Below are 20,490 nucleotides of genomic sequence, written 5' to 3'. Positions count from 1 at the left end.
TAAACAATAATCTATTCAGAGAAGATTGAAGTTCTAAATGTGAACGATAAAACAATAACATCCCAGAGGAAAAACCTAGGAGGGTATCGGCATGACTTGAGTGTAGGCACAGATTTCTTAAATGGAACACAAAAAGCACCAATCATAAAGGAAAAGTTTGACATATTGGATTAAATTAAAACTAGAAACTTCAATGGAAACAACAGTAATTGAATAAACAGACAAGCCCTAAGGCAGTGGAAGATATTTGCAACATACGTGGTAGACAGAATAATGCCCTTCTCCAAGATATCCACATCCTAATCCCTAGAACCTATGAATATGTTACTTTACATGGAAAAAGTGACTTTTCAATATGGTAAAGTTATGGATCTTGAAAGGAGATTAGCTGGATTATCTATGATGGGCCCAATGTATTTATAGGATCCTTATATGGGAAAAGGAAGGTAGAAGAGTCAGAATCCAAGAAGAAAATGGGATCGCAGGAGCAGAAGTTGGAGTAATGCACCTTGAACGTGGAGGAAGGCGCCGTGATTCAAGGAATGCTAGCTGGAAAACTCTAGGAAATGGATTCTTCCCTAGATCCTATGTAAGGAACACAGGAACACTGACACTTGCTTTTAGCCCAGCCAAATGGATTTCAGATTTCCAACCTCTAGAATGGTATGATAATACATTCATGTTGTTTTAAACCACTAAGTTTGTAGTTATTGTCAGAGTAACAGTAGGAAACTAACAAAATATATAACCCCAAAAGGGCCTGTTTCCCAAATGATATTTATAAAAGAAAGAAATATCTATAAATAAGAAAAAGTGGACAAGCTAAAAAGTGGAGGGAAGGGAAAAGAAAGCTTGAATAAGCTTACTAATAGAGGCTTGTAATATATACAAATCAATAGCCATAGGAAATGGTGGTCATTACTCAACTTCACTGGTCAACAAGAAAATGTAACTAAAACCACAGTAAGAATAGATGGATATATATGTGATAAATTGCATAGAGTAAAATGTTAATTGTAGAACCGAGGTTGATGGTTATATGGATGGTCAGTGTATAAATATTCCAACTTTTCTGTATGCCTAAATATTTTTTCAAAATAAAATGTTGGGGGTGCCTGGGTGGCTCAGTTGGTTAAGCATCTGACTTTAGCTCAGGTCATGATCTCACACTCCATGAGTTTGAGCCCCACGTTGGGCTCTGTGCTGACAGCTCGGAGCCTGGAGCCTGCTTCGGATTCTGTGTCTCCCTCTCTCTCTTTGCCCCTCCCCTGCTTATGCTCTTTCTCTGTCTCAAAAATAAATAAAAACATTTAAAAATAAATAATAAATAAAACAAAATAAAATGTTGGGAGGAAATCACATGAGATCACTACATACCCACTAGATGAGCTAGTATAAATGAAAAAGTCTGATTAAACCAAATGATGGCTTGTGTGGAAACTTTTGGAACTCACGTACACAGTTGGTAGAAGCAGAGATTGGTACAACTACTTCAGAAAACTAGTTGAGGGGTGCCTGGGTGGCTAAGTTCAGTGTCCGACTCTTGATTTAAGCTAGGTCATGATCTCACGGTCGTGAGATAGAGAGTCCCATGTCTGGCTCCATGCTGGGTATGTGGCCTTCCTGGGATTCTCAATCTCTCTCTCTCTTTCTGACCCTCCTCCCTCAAAATAAATAAACATTAAAAAAAAAAAACTAAACTAGTTGAATGTACCTACATACTTTATTTTCACATTTTACAATCCATTCCAAAGTGACCATCTAACAAATGTGTACATGAGTACACCAAAAATCATGTTCAAGAATGCTAATAGTTGTACTATTCATAACTGCCAAAACCTGGAAACAACCCAAATCTCTTTCAACAGTAGAATGGATAAGTAATAGTATATTCATATAACGGGTATACAATAATAAAAAGAGTGAACTGCTGATATGCATAACAACCTGCATGAATCTCAGAAACATTACTTTGAGGGGCGCCTGGGTGGCTCAGTAGGTTGAGCATCTGACTTCGGCTCAGGTCATGATCTCGCAGTTCGTGAGTCTGAGCCCCGCGTCGGGCTCTGTGCTGACAGCTCAGAGCCCGGAGCTGCTTCAAATTCTGTGTCCCCCTCTCTCTCTGCCCCACCCCTGCTTGTGCTCTGTCTCTCTCTGTCTTTCAAAAATGAATAAACATAAAAAAAGAATATTACTTTGAATGAAAGAAGCAAGGCCCAGAAAAGAACACAGTACATAATTCCACTTATATGAAGTTCAAGAAGAGGCAAAACAAATTCATGGTGTCAAAAGCCAGGATAGTGTGCTTACATTGTGATAAGTTATAACTATGTGATAACTATAATTACGATTTGGACATACTTGAGATACTTTTAAAAATTTTTTTTTAATTTATTTTTGAGAGAGAGAGAGAGAGAGCACAAGTGGGGGAGAAGCAGAGAGAGAGGGAGACACAGAATCCAAAGCAGGCTTCAGGCTCTGTCAGCACAGAGCCTGATGCGGGGCTCAAATTCACAAACTGTGAGATCATGACCTGAGCTAAAGTCGGACACCTACCGACTGGGCCACCCAGGTGCCCCTGACTTGGGATACGTTAATGAAAGTTTATCTTAGGGGTACCTGGCTGGCTCAGCCAGTAAAGCATGCAATCTTGATCTCTGGGTTGTGAGTCTGAGCCCCTATGTTGGGCATAGAGCTTACTTAAAAAAAAAAAAAAAAAAGTTTATCTTAAAAATAAACATTGGAAAAATAACTAAAAACCCTGGATTTCTATAAAGCAATAATAAACAGAAAATATATTTTATTTGTTTTGTTTTATTTTAGAGAGAGAGAAAGCATGAGTGGGGAGGGGGCAGAGGGAGAGAGAGTCTCAAGCAGGTTAGTGTGGAGCCCAACGCAAGGCTCAAACCCACAAAGCATGAGATCATGAGCTGAGCCAAAATCAAGAGTCGGCTGCTCAAATGACTGAGCCACGCAGGTGCCCCAGAAAGTAGATTTTAAAATAGAAAGATGGCACTCACAACAGCAACAAAAACTATATGGCATCAAGAAATAAACCTAAACGTTAAACCAAGACCTTAAATATGCAGAAACATCTCATGTTTATGAATATAAATACTCAATACTGTGAGGATGGAATTTCTCCCCAAAATGATTTATAGATTGAAGGCAATTCCAACCAAAATCTCAACATAACTTTTCATGAAAGCTAAAAAGATTTTACAATTTATATAGAAGAATAAAGTACTGAAAATAATGAAGAGACTGACACCAGTTCTTTGTTGCTGGCCAAGATGAAGTAAAGTAATGATACGCAGCCTCTCCCACTGATGACAGATAAAAATCTTTTTTTTTTTTAATAAAACTTTTTTTTTTAATTTTTTTTTTTTATTTATTTTTGAGACAGGGAGAGACAGAGCATGAACAGGGGAGGGTCAGAGAGAGGGAGACACAGAATCTGAAACAGGCTCCAGGCTCTGAGCTGTCAGCACAGAGCCTGACGCGGGGCTCGAACTCACGGACCGTGAGATCATGACCTGAGCCGAAGTCGGCCGCTTAACCGACTGAGCCACCCAGGCGCCCCCAGATAAAAATCTTAAATAGCATATAAGAAACAAGAGCCTGTGAACTTTGAAAAGTAAACTGAAAAAAAAAAAAGCAGACCAGGGATTTAAGTTAGAACTTGAATAATGACTTATAATGAGGAGAGGGGTGAATTTCATATTTCTTTTCCCTCCTTTGTCTCCTGATCCAAGAATAAGACAAACCACGTAACTGTGCAACAAGCACCAACAGCAGATAATCTAGGAGAAGCCTCCTATTTCCAAAGGATCAGGAAAAGAAACTCCTATGTATTAGAGAGTAAGGGGGTAGGGACATTACTAATTTTCCCTCTTCACCTCAGAGGCTCACCTCTGAACTACACAAGCAGGAAACAAATGTGAAGAAGAGCAACAAGGTTCTAAAAACTGAACAATGATATAAACCAATGCCCAAGTCACAGACCAACCCCAGGGCGGCACATGCTAATCCAAATAGCACAGCAAAGGCTTTAGAGATTGAACTAACGTTGTAACCAACACCCACAGAAGATGGGACAGAACCTGCCATCTGAACCTACCCAGGTTGATGGCCTGCTAAAGCGAACAAGCCAACAAAATCCAACATTCTCCAAGGGATATTAACAGGATCCTGAGTTTGCAATATAAAATTGCAAACTGAAAAGTTAAGTTTGCAAACTTAAAATTCCCAGGATACAGTCCAAACTTACTCATCACTTAAACACACACATGTGAAAATCTGACCATTTCCCAAGGGAAAAGACAATCCACAGATGTCAACCCTGAGATGACCCAGATGATGGAATTTTTAGACAAAGACTTATTATTTTTAAAAGTACAGGGGTGCCTGGGTGGCTCAGTCAGTTAAGCATCTGACTTTGGCTCAGGTCATGATCTCGTGTTCATGGGTCCAAGCCTTGCATAGAACTCTGTGCTGACAGCTCAGAGCCTGGAGCCCATTTTTGGGCACCTGGGTGGCTCAGTCGGTTGAGTGTCCAACTTCAGCTCAGGTCATGATCTCGTGGTCCGTGAGTTCAAGCCCCGCATCAGGCTCTGTGCTGACAGCTCAGAGCCTGGAGCCTGTTTCAGATTCTGTGTCTCCCTCTCTCTCTCTGCCCCTCCCCTGCTTACGCTCTGTCTCTCTGAGAAATGAATAAATCTTAAAAAAAAAAAAATTAAGTACTTATATTTTTCCAGCTTTGAGGTATTATTGATAAGTAAAAATTGTATATGTTTAAGGAATAACATGTAATGTTTTGATATATGTATACATTGTGATATGATCAGCCCATGAAGTTAATTAACTTATCCCTCACCTCACAGTTACTCTGTGTGTGTGTGTGTGTATGTTTGTGTGTTAAGAACACCTAAGATCTTCTCTCTTAGCAAATTTCAAGTATACCTTATTTTTTTTTTCTTTAACGTTTATTTATTTTTGAGACAGAGAGAGACAGAGCATGAATGGGGGAGGGTCAGAGAGAGGGAGACACAGAATCTGAAACAGGCTCCAGGTTCTGAGCTGTCAGCACAGGGGCCCGATGCGGGGCTCGAACTCACGGACCGTGAGATCGTGACCTGAGCCGAAGTCGGCGCTCAACCGACTGAGCCACCCAGGCGCCCCATACCTTATTAACTATAGGTATATTAGCTATATCACCATGCCATACATTAGGTCTCTAGAATTCATTCAGCTTATACCGGAAAGTTTGTACCCGCTGACCAACAAACATCATGTTTCCTTTACTCCTCATCCCCCGGTAACTATTCTTCTACTCGCTGTTTCTATGAGTTTGACTTTTTTTAGATCCCACGTATAAGTAAGATCAGCAGTATTTGTCTTTCTGTGCCTGGTTTATTTCACTTAGTATAATGACTTCGAGGTTCATCCATGTTGTCACAAACACCAGGACTCCCTTCTTTTCTAAGGCTATATAATACTCCAGTGTGTGTGTGTGACATTTTCTTTATCCCTTTGTCTGTTGATGGACACTTAGGTTGTTTTCATATCTTGGCTATTGTGAATTATACTACAATGAATATGGGAGTGCAGATATCTCCTCAAGATATTAATTTCAGTTCCTTTGGATATGGACCCAGAAGCGAGATTTCTTGATCATACGGTGTGTCTATTTTTAAGTTTTTGAGGAATCACTATCCTGTTTTCCATAATGGTTGTACCATTTACATTCCTACCAACAGTATATAAGTGTTCCCTTTTCTGCACATCCTTGCCAACACTTATCTTTTGATTTCTTCATGATAGCCATCTTAAGGTCATGAGGTGATCTCCCACTATGGTTTTGGTTTGAATTTTCCTGATGGTTAGTGATGTTCAGCACTTTTTCATATACCCATCAGCCATTTGTATGTTTACCTTGGAAAATTGTCTATTTCGGTGTTTTTCCATTCTGTTTATTTTTTTTGCCACCGAATACTATGAGTTCCTTGTATATTTTGGCTATCAACACCTTATGGATATATGGTTTGCAAATATTTTCTCATTCTATAGGATGCCTTTTCATTTCGTTGATTTCATTTATTTGCAGAAACTTTTTTTTATTTTTTTTTTAATGTTTTATTTATTTTTGAGACAGAGAGAGAGCATGAACGGGGGAGGGGCAGAGAGAGAGAGGGAGACACAGAATCCGAAGCAGGCTCCAGGCTCTGAGCCATCAGCCCAGAGCCTGACGCGGGGCTCGAACTCACGGACCGCGAGATCGTGACCCGAGCCGAAGTCGGACGCTTAACCGACTGAGCCACCCAGGCGCCCCTGTAGAAACTTTTTAATTTGGTGCTGTCCTACTTGTTTTAATTTTTCTTTTGTTGCTTGTGCTTTTGGTGTCATCCCCTGAAAAACCATTGTCAAGACCAATGTCAAGGAGCTTTCCCATATGCTTTTTTTTTCTAGGAGTCTTATAGTTTCAGGTCTTACATTTAAGTCTTTGACCAATTTTGAGTTGATTTTTGTGTATGGTGTGAGACAAAGGTCCAATTTCCTTTTTTTGCATGTGAATATCCAGTTTTCCCAACACAATTTATTAAAGAGACTATCCTTTCCCTCATGGTGTATTCTTGATACCTTAGTTGACTGAACATATGTGAGTTTATTTCAGGGCTCTCTGTTCTGTTCCATTGATCTGTGTGTCTGTTTTTATGCCAATACCATACAGCTTTGATTACTATAGCTTTGTAATACAATTTGAAATCAGGAAGTGAGATGCCTCTGGTTTTTTTCTTCTTGTTCAGTGTTGCTGTAGTTACTTGGGTCTTTTGTGGCTACATATGAATTTTAGAATTTTTTCTATTTCTGTGAAAAATTATCATTGGAATTTTTATAGGGACCCCATTTAATCTGTAGATCACTTAGGGTTATATGGGTATGTTGACACATATTATTTGTTATTAATTCTTCCAATCCATGAACACGGTATCTTTTAAATTATTTGTGTCTTTTTCAATTTCTTTCATCAATGTTTAATAGATTTCAGTGTACAGATCTTTCACCTCCTTGTTTAAATTTATTCCTAAGTATTTTATTCTTTTTGATGCTATTGTAAATGGGATTGTCTTTTTTTTAATTTTTCAAATTATTTTTTTTATTTTAGAGGGAGAGAGCACAAGCGGGGGAGAGGGACAGAGGGAGAGAGAGAGATAGAGAAAGAGAGAGAATCGTAAGCAGGCTCCATGCTCAGCACAGAGCCTGACAGGCTCAATACCACAGCCTTGGGATCATGACCTGAGCTGAAATCAAGAGTTGGACACTCAACCGACTGAACCAACCAGGCGTCCCACACGGGTTTGTCTTCTTAATTTGTTTTTCAGATAGTTGGTTGTTAGTGTATAGAAGTGCAACTGATTTTTGTATGCTGATTTTGTATTCTGCACCTTTACTGAATTTTTTTATTAGTTCTAACAGTTGGTTTGTTTTTTTTTTTTAGGAATCTTTAGGGTTTTCTGTATGTAAAATCATGTTATTTGCAGATAGAGACAATTTCACTTCTGCCCAAATTGGATACCTTTGATTTCTTTTTCTTGTCTAATTGTTATGGCTAGGACTTCCAGTACTATGTTGAATAATCACGGAGACAGACAGCATTCTTGTCTTGTTCCTGATTTTAGAGGAAAAGCTTTGAGCTTTCACCCTTTAGTATGATGTTAGCTGTGGGCATTCATATATGGCCTTTATTATATTGAGGTACATGCCTTCTATACTAATTTGTTGAGAGATTTTATCATAAAATGATGGTGAATTTTATAAAATACTTCTTCTGCATCTATTGAGATAATCATATAATACTTTCTAAATTTTTATTTATTTTTTTAAATTACATCCAAGTTAGTTAGCATATAGTACAACAATGATTTCAGGAGTCGATTCCTTAATGCCCCTAACCCACCTAGATAATCATATGCTTTTATCCTACATTCTGTTAATGTGATGTATCACATTTATTGACTTGCATATGTTGAACCATGTTTGCATCCCTGGGATAAATACCACTTGATCATGCTGTATGATCCTTTTAGCAATTCAGTTTGCTAGTATTCAGTTGAGGATTTTTGCATCTATGTTCGTCAGAAATATTGGCCTGTAATGATCTCTTCTCATAGTCTCCTTGTCTGGCTTTGGCATCGAGGTAATAGTGGACTTGTAAAATTGCTACAGTCAAGTCCACAGACAGCAGGTCTGTTACCAGGCACAGATGGGTATGGCTCCCACAGATCCCTGACTGCACTTGCACCATGTCCCTAGGAAAGTCCCTGGGTGGGAAGATTGTCTCTGGAACTGTGGTAGAGCAGGGCTGGAACGGGGTCACAGGGTTGCTTCAGGTTCTGCAGTCAAGAACTAGGCCGACAGGCCTGCCATTAGAGGCTCAGAGGGGCAGGTCTGTCACCAGTTTCCTGGGTGGTCAGAACTGGCTTCCAACCATGTCAGAGAGGAGTTGTCACTGAGTCTCGGGGCCATTTCAAAGTATGTAGCTGGGACTGGCTTCAGGGTCCACAGCCAGGACTGAGGTTGGTAAGCCTACTATGAGGAGAACAGACCAGCAGTGCTGGATCCCTGGGTAGGTAGGACTGAGATCAGGGCTGAAACAAGGTTACAGAGCTGCTTCAGGATCCAAAGTCAGAACCAAGGTTAGCAGGATTGTTACCAGGAGCATGTCTCCCATAGGGCCCCTGTGCAGGCATGTCTGACTCTAGACTGGCAGTTAGAGTAGGGCTTGAGCTGGGTCACAGGGATGCTTCAGGATCTGCAATTGTGTCCAAGGCTGGTAGGCCTGATACTGGTGGTGTAGATGACCATGGCTCCTCCTGGTGCCTTGGTGGATGGAACCGGTTGCAGGACTGCAGCCAAGTGGGGTTGGAGCCAAGTCCATAAAGAGATGGGGTTATTATTCTGTACCCAGCACCACATTTGGTTGGCTTTCCACCAGGGTTAGAGCCTGCTTCCTGAAATCAGTTTTCCTTAGTCCTGGGCTTTCCTGGGGTTTCACAACCTCCTACTAGGATCCCAAAGCTCCCTCAAAGGCACTTTTTTTTCTGTGGATGGCTGCTGGACTGTTGTCTGTGTGCGTGTTGAGGGAAGTGAGCTAGGGACCTCCTATTCCACCATTTTATTTATTAGGGAAAAAAAGCTAAATGAAGAAATTAAAGAAACTATTATACCCATTCTCCATTAGGTAAAGGTGAAAACTCTCGAAATTAATGGAACAACAGAAGTTCTGAGTAGAGAAATAGAAACTAAAAAAATAACCAAATTTTAGAGCCAAGAGGTAAAATATTGCAAATTAAAATATTGCAAAATATTGCAAATTAAAAATTCATTAGGTGGAATATGAAGATAGGACATTAGAAATGATCCAATCTGAAGAACAGAGAGAAAAAAAATTGCAAATAAAACGAACAGAGCCTCAGGGACCTATGAGACAATATCAAAAGTCCAAGAATGAGGGAGAAAGAGATTGGTGGGAAAAAAAGTCTGAGGAGTGCCTGGGTGGCTCAGTCGGTTAAGCGTCCGACTTTGACTCAGGTCATGATCTCATGGTTTGTGGGTTTGAGCCCTGCGTTGGGCTCTGTGCTGACAGCTCAGAGCCTGGAGCCTGCTTTGGATTCTGTGTCTCGTTCTCTCTCTTCCCCTCCCCCACTTGTGCTCTGTCTCTCAAAGATAAATAAATGTAAAAAGGAAATTTAAAAAATCTTGAAAACTCCTCAAATTTGATTAAATATATAAATTTAGATTCAAGAAGTTCATCAAATCCCCCCCCAAAAAGCCATATCATATCAGTCACATCATAACTGTGCTGCTAAAAGGAAAAAAGAGGAATCTGTAAGGTTAACAGAGAATGCTATAACATAGAATACTATAACAATCAGAATTGTGGATTTCTCATCATAAAAGATGGCAGCCAGAAGTCAGTGGAATATCTTTAAAGTGCTAACAGGGAACAAAAAAAAAGTATCATCACATAATTCTATATCCATCAAAAAAAAACACAAAACTTCAGGAATGAAGTGAGATAAAAACATTCTCAGTTGGGGGGACCTGGGTGGCTCAGTTGGTTGAGCATCTGACTCAGTTTTGGTTCAGGTCATGATCCCAGGGTCATGGGATCAAGCCCTGCCTGCATCAAGCTCCATGCTGAGGATGGAACCTGCTTAAGATTCTCCCTCTCCCCCTCTGCCCCTCTCCACCACTCATGCTCTCTCTCTCAAATTAAAGAAGAAAATAAAAACTCAGATAAAGGAAAACTAAGAGAATCCCCCACTAGCAGACCTGCTATAACAGAAAGGCTAAAGAATGTTCTCTGGATTTTAGTGAAATGGTATCAGGGGAGAATTAGGAACTCCAGAATGTCTCCTTCAGAGAGGAACAAGAGAGACAGTAAACAGTGGGGTAAAAAAAATGGACTCTTTTACTCCTTTTAAAGACTTTTAGAAAATGTTTGCAATTGAGAGGCACCTGGGTAGCTCAGTTGGTTGAGCACCCAACTTCGACTCAGGTCATGATCTCACAGTTAGTGAGTTCAAGCCCTGTGTCGGGCTCTGTGTTGACAGCTCAGAGCCTGGAGCCTGCTTCAGATTCTGTGTCTCCCTCTCTCTCTGCCCCTCTCCCATTCATGTGTGCATGTGCGCTCTCTCTCAAAAATAAACATTAAATAATAAAAATAAAATGTTTGCAGTTGAAAGCAAAAAAATATATAATTGGTAGGGGAGGCTTTCAATGTATATAAGCATCATACATATGATAGCTATAAAATAAAGGGAAAGGGTCCCATGAGGTTATAAGGCTTCCACATTTATGTGAAGTGATATTAGCTCAGGTAGTCTGTGTGAAATTGGAGGTGCATAATATAATCAATCCTTAGAACAACCACTAAAAAACTTAATTCAAAGATCTATAACTAAAAAGCCAAATATAAATTCAAATGGAATACTAAAAAATATTTAAATAAGTCAAAAGAAGCAAGAAAGACAAAACAGAGGGAAAAAACAGAGAGGACAAATAGAAAACAAATAATAAAATGGTAGCCCTAGATTTGACCATAGCAATAATATATTAATATACATGACATATTAAATGTAAATGACCTAGGGGCGCCTGGGTGGCGCAGTCGGTTAAGCATCCGACTTCAGCCAGGTCACGATCTCGCGGTCCGTGAGTTCGAGCCCCGCGTCGGGCTCTGGGCTGATGGCTCGGAGCCTGGAGCCTGTTTCCGATTCTGTGTCTCCCTCTCTCTCTGCCCCTCCCCCGTTCATGCTCTGTCTCTCTCTGTCCCAAAAATAAATAAAAAACGTTGAAAAAAAAAATAAATGTAAATGACCTAAATAGATCAATTAAAAAATAATGATTATTAGCTGGGGTGGGAGGGGTAGATCCAACTATATGCTGTCCACAACACACACACACACACACACACACACACACACACCTTAAATATAATAATATAAATAGATTAAAAGTTAAAAAAAAAGGTTTTGGAGGGAATGATGAAAATGTTCTGAAATAACATTGTTATTATAACAAATGCACAATGCTCTGAATATGCTAAAAATCACAGAGCTGTACACTTTAAACGGGTGAATTTTATGACATGTAAATTATATCTCAATAAAGCTGTTTACTGAGACATAAATAAATGTAAATTTATTTATGCAATGTCAAAAGAAATCTAGAGTGGCTGTCTTCATACTATACAAAGCAGATTTCAGAAATTAAAAAAGAAAATTCACCAGAGTCAATTCACCAAGGAGACAAAACAATCCTGAATGTATATATACGTAAAATATTGCTCCAAATACATGAAGCAAAAAATAATAGAGATGATAGGAGAAATAGAGAACCCACTATTACACTTTGAAACTTCATCACTCCTGTCTAATTCACAGAACAAGCAGATGGAAAATCAACAAGAAGAGAGAAGACCTAAATAACATTACCACCCAACATAATCTAAGTTGCATCTCTAGAATACTCCAACAGCAGAAAACACATTTTCAAATGAATACAGCAATCTGCCAAGAGACATCATATCCTGGCCCACAAACAAGCCATAACAATTAAAAAAAAATAAAATCACACACAGTATGTTCTCTGGCCATAACAGAATTAAACGAGGAATAAAAAACAAAGACACCTTGAGGGGGTGTCAGTCGGTTGAGTGTCTGACTCTTAATGTCTGCTCAGGTCATGATCTCACGGTTCATGAGATCAAGTTCCACCTCCAGCTCTGTACTGACAGCGTGCAGCCTGCTTGGGATTCTCTCTGTCTCTCTCTGTCTCTCTGTCTCTCTCTCTGTCTCTCTGCCCCTTCCCTTCTCATGTTCTCTCTCTCTCAAAAATAAATAAACATTTAAAAAATTAAAAAAAAAAAACAGGGCGCTTTGATGGCTCAGTCAGTTTAGCGTCTAACTTTGGCTCAGGTCATGATCTCGAAGTTCATGAGTTCCAGCCCAGTGTCAGGCTCTCTGCTATCAGCACAGAGCCCCGCTTCAGATCCTCTGTCCCCCTCTCTCACTGCCCCTCCCCCGCTTGCACACTTTCTCTCTCAAAAATTAAAAAAAAAAATCATTAACACACACACACACACACACACACACACACACACACACACAACAAAAAAGCAAAGATACCTCAAGACCCCCACATGTTTGAAAGTTAAACAACACTCTTAAAAATAACCTATGTGTCAAAAAGGAATTATTAAGGGAAACTGGCAAACATTATGCACTAAACAAAAATAAAAATATCACATGTTAAATTTCTGTGTTGTAATTAAAACAGTGTTTGAAAGGAAATTTATATCACTAAATGCTTATATTGAAAAAGAAAAAAAAGGAGAAATTAAGACATTCTCAGATAAACAAAAACTGAAGGAATTCATTACCACTAGAACTGCCTACAAGAAATTTCATGGGAGATTTGCAGGGCGAAATGAAAGATACTAACTATATGTTAACTTGAGCCATATGAAAAAATAAAGATCTCAAAAAATGTAAACTATAGGTGATTATAAAAGCTATTATTATTATAACAACAGTTTGTAACTCTACTTTTTATTTTCTACATGAAAGAGATGATTTCAAGAAGCCAATACATTTAAAAAAAATTTTTTTTTTAATTTTTTTTCAATGTTTTTTATTTATTTTTGGGACAGAGAGAGACAGAGCATGAACGGGGGAGGGGCAGAGAGAGAGGGAGACACAGAATCGGAAACAGGCGCCAGGCTCCGAGCCATCAGCCCAGAGCCTGACGCGGGGCTCGAACTCACGGACCGCGAGATCGTGACCTGGCTGAAGTCGGACGCTTAACCGACTGCGCCACCCAGGCGCCCCCATTTAAAAAATTTTTTAATGTTTATTTATTGTTTTGAGAGAGACCGACAGAGTACAAGCAGGAGAGGGACAGAGAAAGAGGTAGAAGAGAGAATCTCAAGCAGACTTCGTGCTGTCAGTGCAGAGCCCAACATGGGGCTCAAACTCATGAACCGTGTGAGATCAGACCTGACCTGAAATCAAGAGCAGACCCTTAACTTACTGAGCCACCCAGGAGCCCCAAGAAACCAAAAGATTTTTAAAAATTGCAATGGGCAGATATTCTAAGCAGAAAACCAACAAGGAAGCAATGGCTTTGAATGACATACTGGACCAGATGGACTTAATAGATATATTCAGAACATTTCACCCTAAAACAGCACAAATACATTCTTTTTTCTTCTAATGTTTATTTTCTTTTTTGGGAGAGCAAGAGACAGAGTGCAAGCTGCGAGCTGGGGAGGGGCAGAGAGAGGGAGACAAAGGATCTGAAGCAGGCTCCAGACTCTGAGCTGTCAGCACAGAGCTTGATGTGGGGCTTGAACCCATGAGTCCTGAGATCATGACCTGAACTGAAGTCGGACGCTCAGCCGACTGAGCCACCCAGGTGCCCTACTGTGTGCACATATTCTCCAGAACAGATCACATACTTGGTCACAAATCAGCCCTCAACAGGTACAAAAAGATAAAGATCATACCATGTACATTTTCAGATTATAACACTATGAAACTTGAAGTCAAACGAGAAAAAAGTTGGAAAGTCATGTCATGACAAAGCCATGTCAAATACATGGGGGTTAAAAAACACCCCACTAAAGAATGAATGGGTTAACCAGGAGATAAAGAAGAAATAAAAAAATACATGGAAGCCAATGACATAACAGTCCAAACTCTTTGGGATGCAGCAAAGGCAGTCCTAAGAGGAAAGCATATTGCAATTCAGGCCTATCTCAAGAAGCAAGAAAGGTCCCAAATAGCCTAACCTTACACCTAAAGGAGCTAGAAAAGGAACAGCAAATAAAGCCTAAAACCAGCAGAAAAAGGGAAATAATAAAGATGAGCGGAGAAATAAACGATATAGAAACAAACAAAAAACCAGTAGAACAGATCAACAAAACTAAGAGCTGGTTCATTTTTAAAAATGTAAATTAATCTACGGGTGCCTGGGTGGCTCAGTTGGTTAAGCATCCGACTCTTGATTTTGGCTTAGGACATGATCTGAAGGTTTGTGGGATCAAGCCCCACATCAGGCTCTGTGCTGACAGCACAGGGCCTGCTTGGGATTTTCTCTCTCCTCTCTCTCTGTACCTCCCCTACTCTATCTCTCTCAAAATAAATAAATATTTTTTAAAATATTAGTCTAAAATCTCGTATTATTGCAATTTATGTTTGTAACTCCACATTTGGTTTTCTATATAAATTAAGATACTAGTGCATTGAAATGAATTATTAGTTTGTGTTTTGGGGCACACAATATATAAAGATGTATTCTGTGACATCATCAACCAAAAAGAGTGGTGATGGAGCTATAAACAGGCAGTTTTTGAATGTTATTGAAGTTAAGCTGGTAGGAATTCAAATTAGAATGTTATAATTTCAGGATGTTATATGTAAATACCATGGTATCCATAAAGAAAATAGCTATAAAATATACAGAAAATGAAATGAGAAAAGAATTTTAACATTTCACTACAAAAAAAATAATAATAATTAAGCACCAAAGAAGACAGGAAGAAGGAAATAAGCATGAGGGCAAGGGGAACTCTAAGGTACATAGAAAACAAATAGCAAAATGATAGCATTAAATCTCCCCTTATCAGTAATTACTTTAAATGTAAATGGGTTAAATTATCTAATCAAAAGGCATATTTTCAGAATGCATAAAAACACATCCAATTATATTATGTCTACAAGAAACTCATTTTAGATCCAAAGACACAAATAGATTGAAAGAATGGAAAAAGATATGCCATAAAATATAGCAGCCAAAAGAGAGCAGGGGTGGCTATACTAATATCAGAAAAAACAGACTTTAAATGGAAAAATTTTACAAGAGACAAAGGAAGACATTATATATTAATAAAAGGTTCAATACAGCAAGAATATGTAATAATTATAAGTATTTGCACACCTAATTACAGACCATAAATATAGATAGAACTAAAAGAAGAAATAGTTCTAGGGGCGCCTGGGTGGCGCAGTCGGTTAAGCGTCCGACTTCAGCCAGGTCACGATCTCGCGGTCCGTGAGTTCGAGCCCCGCGTCGGGCTCTGGGCTGATGGCTCGGAGCCTGGAGCCTGTTTCCGATTCTGTGTCTCCCTCTCTCTCTGCCCCTCCCCCGTTCATGCTCTGTCTCTGTCTGTCCCAAAAATAAATAAAAAACATTAAAAAAAATTTAAAAAAAAAAAAAAAAAAAAAAAAAAAGAAGAAATAGTTCTACAGTAACAACTGGAGACTTCCATACCCCACTCTCAATAATGGACAGGATTACCATCTGGAAACAGAGATCTTAACACAATAAACCAACTAGATCTAACAGACACAAACAGAATACAACCTACAACAGCACATATATTATTCTCAAGAGCAAGTGGAACATTTTCCAGTGTAGATCATATGTTAGGCCACAAATTAAGTTTCTTTTTTTTTTTCTTTTTTTTTTGGGGACAGAGAGAGACAGAGCGTGAACGGGGGAGGGGCAGAGAGAGCGGGAGACACAGAATCGGAAACAGGCTCCAGGCTCCGAGCCATCAGCCCAGAGCCCGACGCGGGGCTCGAACTCAAGGACCGCGAGATTGTGACCTGGCTGAAGTCGGACGCTTAACCGACTGCGCCACCCAGGCGCCCCAAGTTTCAACAGATTTTAAGAGACAGTTATATAAAGTGTCTTTTCTGACCACAAAGGGATGAAGTTAGAAATCAATAACAAAAGTAAAACTGGAAAATACACAAAATTGTGGAAATTAAAAAACATACTCTTAAACAATGAGTGGATCAAAGAAGAAATCACAAGGAAAACTATAAAATACTTAGAGGTGAATAAAAATGAAAGCACAACATACCAAAAGTTATGGCATACAATGAAAGCAGTATGAAGGAGGATATTTATAGTTGTAAATGCCCACATTAACAAACAAGAAAGATCTCAAATCAACAACCTAACTTTACAACTTAAAGAACTACAAAAGAAGAACAAATTAAACCCAAAGCTTGCAGAAAGAAGTAAATACTAAAGATCAGACCAGAGATAAATGAAATAGAGAATAGAAAAGTAGAGAAAATCAATGAAACTGAAGGTTGGTTCTTTGAAAAGATCAACAAAATTGACAAACCTTTAGCTAGATGGATTAAGGAAAACAAGCAAGAAGATTCAAATTAATAAAATCAGAAATTAAAGTGGGGACACAACTTATTCTATGGAAATCCTATTTATGGAAATAAAAAGGATTATGAGAGTATCATGAACAATTACATACCAACAAACTATATAACCTAGGTAAAATGGACAAATTCCTAGAAACACAAAACCACCAAAACGTATTCACAAAGAAATAGAAAATCTGACTAGATGTAACTAGTAAGAAGACTGAATCACTAATAAAAAATCTTTCAAGGAGCGCCTGGGTGGCTCAGTTGGTTGAGCATGTTGAGCATCCGACTCTTGATTTCAGCTCAGGTCATGATCCCAGAGTTGTGGGATCAAGCCCCAAATAGGGATTCATGTTGAGTGTGGAGCTTTTCTCTTCTCTCTCTCTCTCTCTCTCTCTCTCTCTCTCTCTCTCTCTCTCTCTTTCTGCCCCTCTCCCCCGTTCACACATACTCTCCCCCTGTCTCTCTAAAAAAAACAAAACAAAGTCTTTCAAAAAAAATCTTACAACAAGCCCTGGACTGGATGGTTTCACTGATGAAATATATCAAACATTTATTTTTTAATTTTTTTTTTCAACGTTTTTTATTTATTTTGGGGACAGAGAGAGACAGAGCATGAACGGGGGAGGGGCAGAGAGAGAGGGAGACACAGAATCGGAAACAGGCTCCAGGCTCTGAGCCATCAGCCCAGAGCCCGACGCGGGGCTCGAACTCACGGACCGCGAGATCGTGACCTGGCTGAAGTCGGACGCTTAACCGACTGCGCCACCCAGGCGCCCCTATTTTTTAATTTTTTTATTTAATTTATTTTTTTAGAGAGAGAGAGTGAGAGCATGAGCAGGAGAGAGAGAGAGAAAGAGAGAGAGAGAGAGAGAGAGAGAGAATCTTAAGCAGGTCCCACACCCAGTGTGGAGCCCAACACTCGATTTCATGACTCTGAGATCATGACCTGAGCCAAAATCAAGAGTGCAATGTTTAACTGACTGAGTCACCCAGGCATCCCAATAAACCAAACATTTAAAGAAAAACTAGTATTTATCCTTCTCAAAGTTTTCCCAAAAACTGAAGAGAAGGAAATAATTTCTAACTCATTTTATGAGGTCAACATTATCATGATACCAAACCCAAACAAAAATGTTACAAGAAAACTACAGACCAATATCCCTGATTAATATAGACACAAAAGCCTTCAATAAAATATGAGCAAACTGAATTCAGCAGCATATTGAAAGGATAATACACCATGACAAGGAGAGATTTATTCCTGGAACACAATGGTGATTCAACACTAACAGAATGAAAGCTAAAAATCATGATCATCTCAATAGATGCATAAAAAGAATTTAACAAAAATTCAACATTATTTCATAAAATATTCAACAAACTAGTAACAGAAGGAAACTACCTCAACATAATAAAAGTCATATATGAAAAACCTGCAGTAAACATTACTGGTGAAAGACTGAACGCTTTCCTACTAAGATCAGGAACATGGCAAGGATGCTCACTTTCACCATTCTATTCTACTCATTCTTTTTACCATTCTACTCACCACAGTACTGGAAGTTCTGGCCAGAGCACTTAGGCAAGAAGAAGTAAAAGGCATCCAGGGGAAAGGGTTCAGGGTTTGAAACATGGCAGACGATGTGGACCATCAACAAACTACCAGCACTTGTAGAAGAGCCCTGGATCTCACCAGGCTTGGCCTTGATGAGTGAATTTATATGAAAATGAGAAACAACAGAGAGTTTCAAGGAAGACTACATGTTCATGATCAGGATGTAAATACAATGTTGAGAGATGTGGAAGAAACTGTGATTACCAGAAAAATTGATGAGGAAACATACAAAGATATGTGTGTGTGTGTGTGTATATGTATATACACAAAATGGAATATTCTGATGCTCTTCGTCCCAGGAGATGTTGTACTAGTTGCCCTCCATTAAGAATTGGCTGAGGGGCGCCTGGGTGGCTCAGTCGGTTGAGCGTCCGACTTCAGCTCAGGTCACGATCTCACGGACCGTGAGTTCGAGCCCCGCGTCGGGCTATGGGCTGATGGCTCAGAGCCTGGAGCCTGTTTCCGCTTCTGTGTCTCCCTCTCTCTCTGCCCCTACCCTGTTCATGCTCTGTCTCTCTCTGTCTCAAAAATAAATAAACGTTAAAAAAAAAATTAAAAAAAAAAAAAAAAAGAATTGGCTGAAACAGGGGTGCCTGGGTGGCTCAATAGGTTAAGCGGCTGACTTCGGCTCAGGTGGTGATCTCACAGTTTGTGGGTTAAGGCCCCGCATCAGGGTTTGGGCTGACAGCTCAGAGCCTGGAGCCTGCTTCAGATTGTGTCTCCCTCTCTCTCTGCCCCTCCCCACTCTCACTCTGTCTCTCAAAAATAAATAATAAACATAAAGTTTTTTTTAAAAGAATTGGCTGAAACAAAGAATTTATCACGTATGGAATATGGAAGACTTTGTACGATTGTCTCTTTAAATGTAGAAGACATTCAAAAGAGAAACCTGTGTAAATTTTGATATTAAGAAATGACCAAGGATCCTTCCACTCCTGAAATGAGTTGATTTGCAGATAACTCAAAAATTCTTACACTAAAGTGCATTCAATTTTTTTCCAACCCTTTCAATACATGTGATCACCCAAAAATAAATAAATAAATAATTTAAAAAGCCATCCAAATTGTAAGGGAAGTAGTAACGTTATCTCTGTTCATAGATGGTATGATATTTTATGTTCAAAATCTAATGATTTTATTTAAAAAAGTTTAATAAATGAACTCAGCAAAGTAGCAGGATACAAAGTCAACACTCAAAAATCAGTTGCATTTCTGTATACAGACAGCTAATAATCTGAAAAGGAAATTATGAAAACAATTCTATTTACTATAGCATCAAAAAGAATAAAATATTTAGAAATTAACACAATAGGAAGTGAAACACTTATACAATGAAAACTATAAAATATGGCTGAATGAAATTAAAGAAGACATAAAGAGAAACATCTCATATTCATGAACTGGAAGACAATGTTTTTAAGATGTTAATACTATCCAAAGTAATCTACAGATTTAATGCAGTCCCTATCAAAATCCCAGTGACTTTTGGGGCGCCTGGGTGGCGCAGTCGGTTAAGCGTCCGACTTCAGCCAGGTCACGATCTCGCAGTCCGTGAGTTCGAGCCCCGCGTCAGGCTCTGGGCCGATGGCTCGGAGCCTGGAGCCTGTTTCCGATTCTGTGTCTCCCTCTCTCTCTGCCCCTCCCCCGTTCATGCCCTGTCTCTCTCTGTCCCAAAAATAAATAAAAAACGTTGAAAAAAAAAATTAAAAAAAAAAAAAAATCCCAGTGACTTTTTAAAAATAGAAATTTTAATTTCCATCCTAAAATTCCTATGGAATCTCAAGGGATCTTGAACAGCCAAACAATCTTAAAAAGGAAGAACAAAGAGGCATCTGCATGATCTTGCGGTTTGTGAGTTCAAGTCCTACATCAAGCTCTGTGCTGACAGCTCAGAGCCTGGAGTCTGCTTTGGATCCTGTGTCTCCCTCTCTCTCTGCCCCTCCCCTGCTCATGCTTTGTCTCTCTCTCTCATAAATAAAAATAAAAATAATTTAATTTAATTTTTAAAAAAAGAAGAAAAAAGATGGACTCATACTTTCTGATTTCAAAACTTAGTACACAAAGCTACAGTAATCAAAACACTGTGGTACTGGCATAAAGACAGACATATAAACCAATAAAATAGAATGG

At 39.1% G+C, this 20,490-nt stretch overlaps 1 protein-coding gene and 1 pseudogene across 9 annotated transcripts in view; one reads left to right on the top strand and one right to left on the bottom strand.

Annotated features, from left to right (window-relative positions):
• Positions 1–20,490, bottom strand: part of LOC131499995 (orphan sodium- and chloride-dependent neurotransmitter transporter NTT5-like) — a 79,835-nt gene that overhangs the window by 8,193 nt on the left and 51,152 nt on the right. The gene's annotated exons all lie outside the window — the stretch shown is intronic.
• On the top strand, positions 18,377–18,699 carry LOC131499999 (U6 snRNA-associated Sm-like protein LSm3; annotated as a pseudogene).

Source organism: Neofelis nebulosa, chromosome 17 (assembly GCF_028018385.1).
Source record: "Neofelis nebulosa isolate mNeoNeb1 chromosome 17, mNeoNeb1.pri, whole genome shotgun sequence".
NCBI classification, from domain to species: Eukaryota; Metazoa; Chordata; class Mammalia; order Carnivora; family Felidae; genus Neofelis; species Neofelis nebulosa.
Note: the sequence above shows the minus strand (reverse complement) of the source record. Positions and strands in the feature narration are given on the sequence as shown.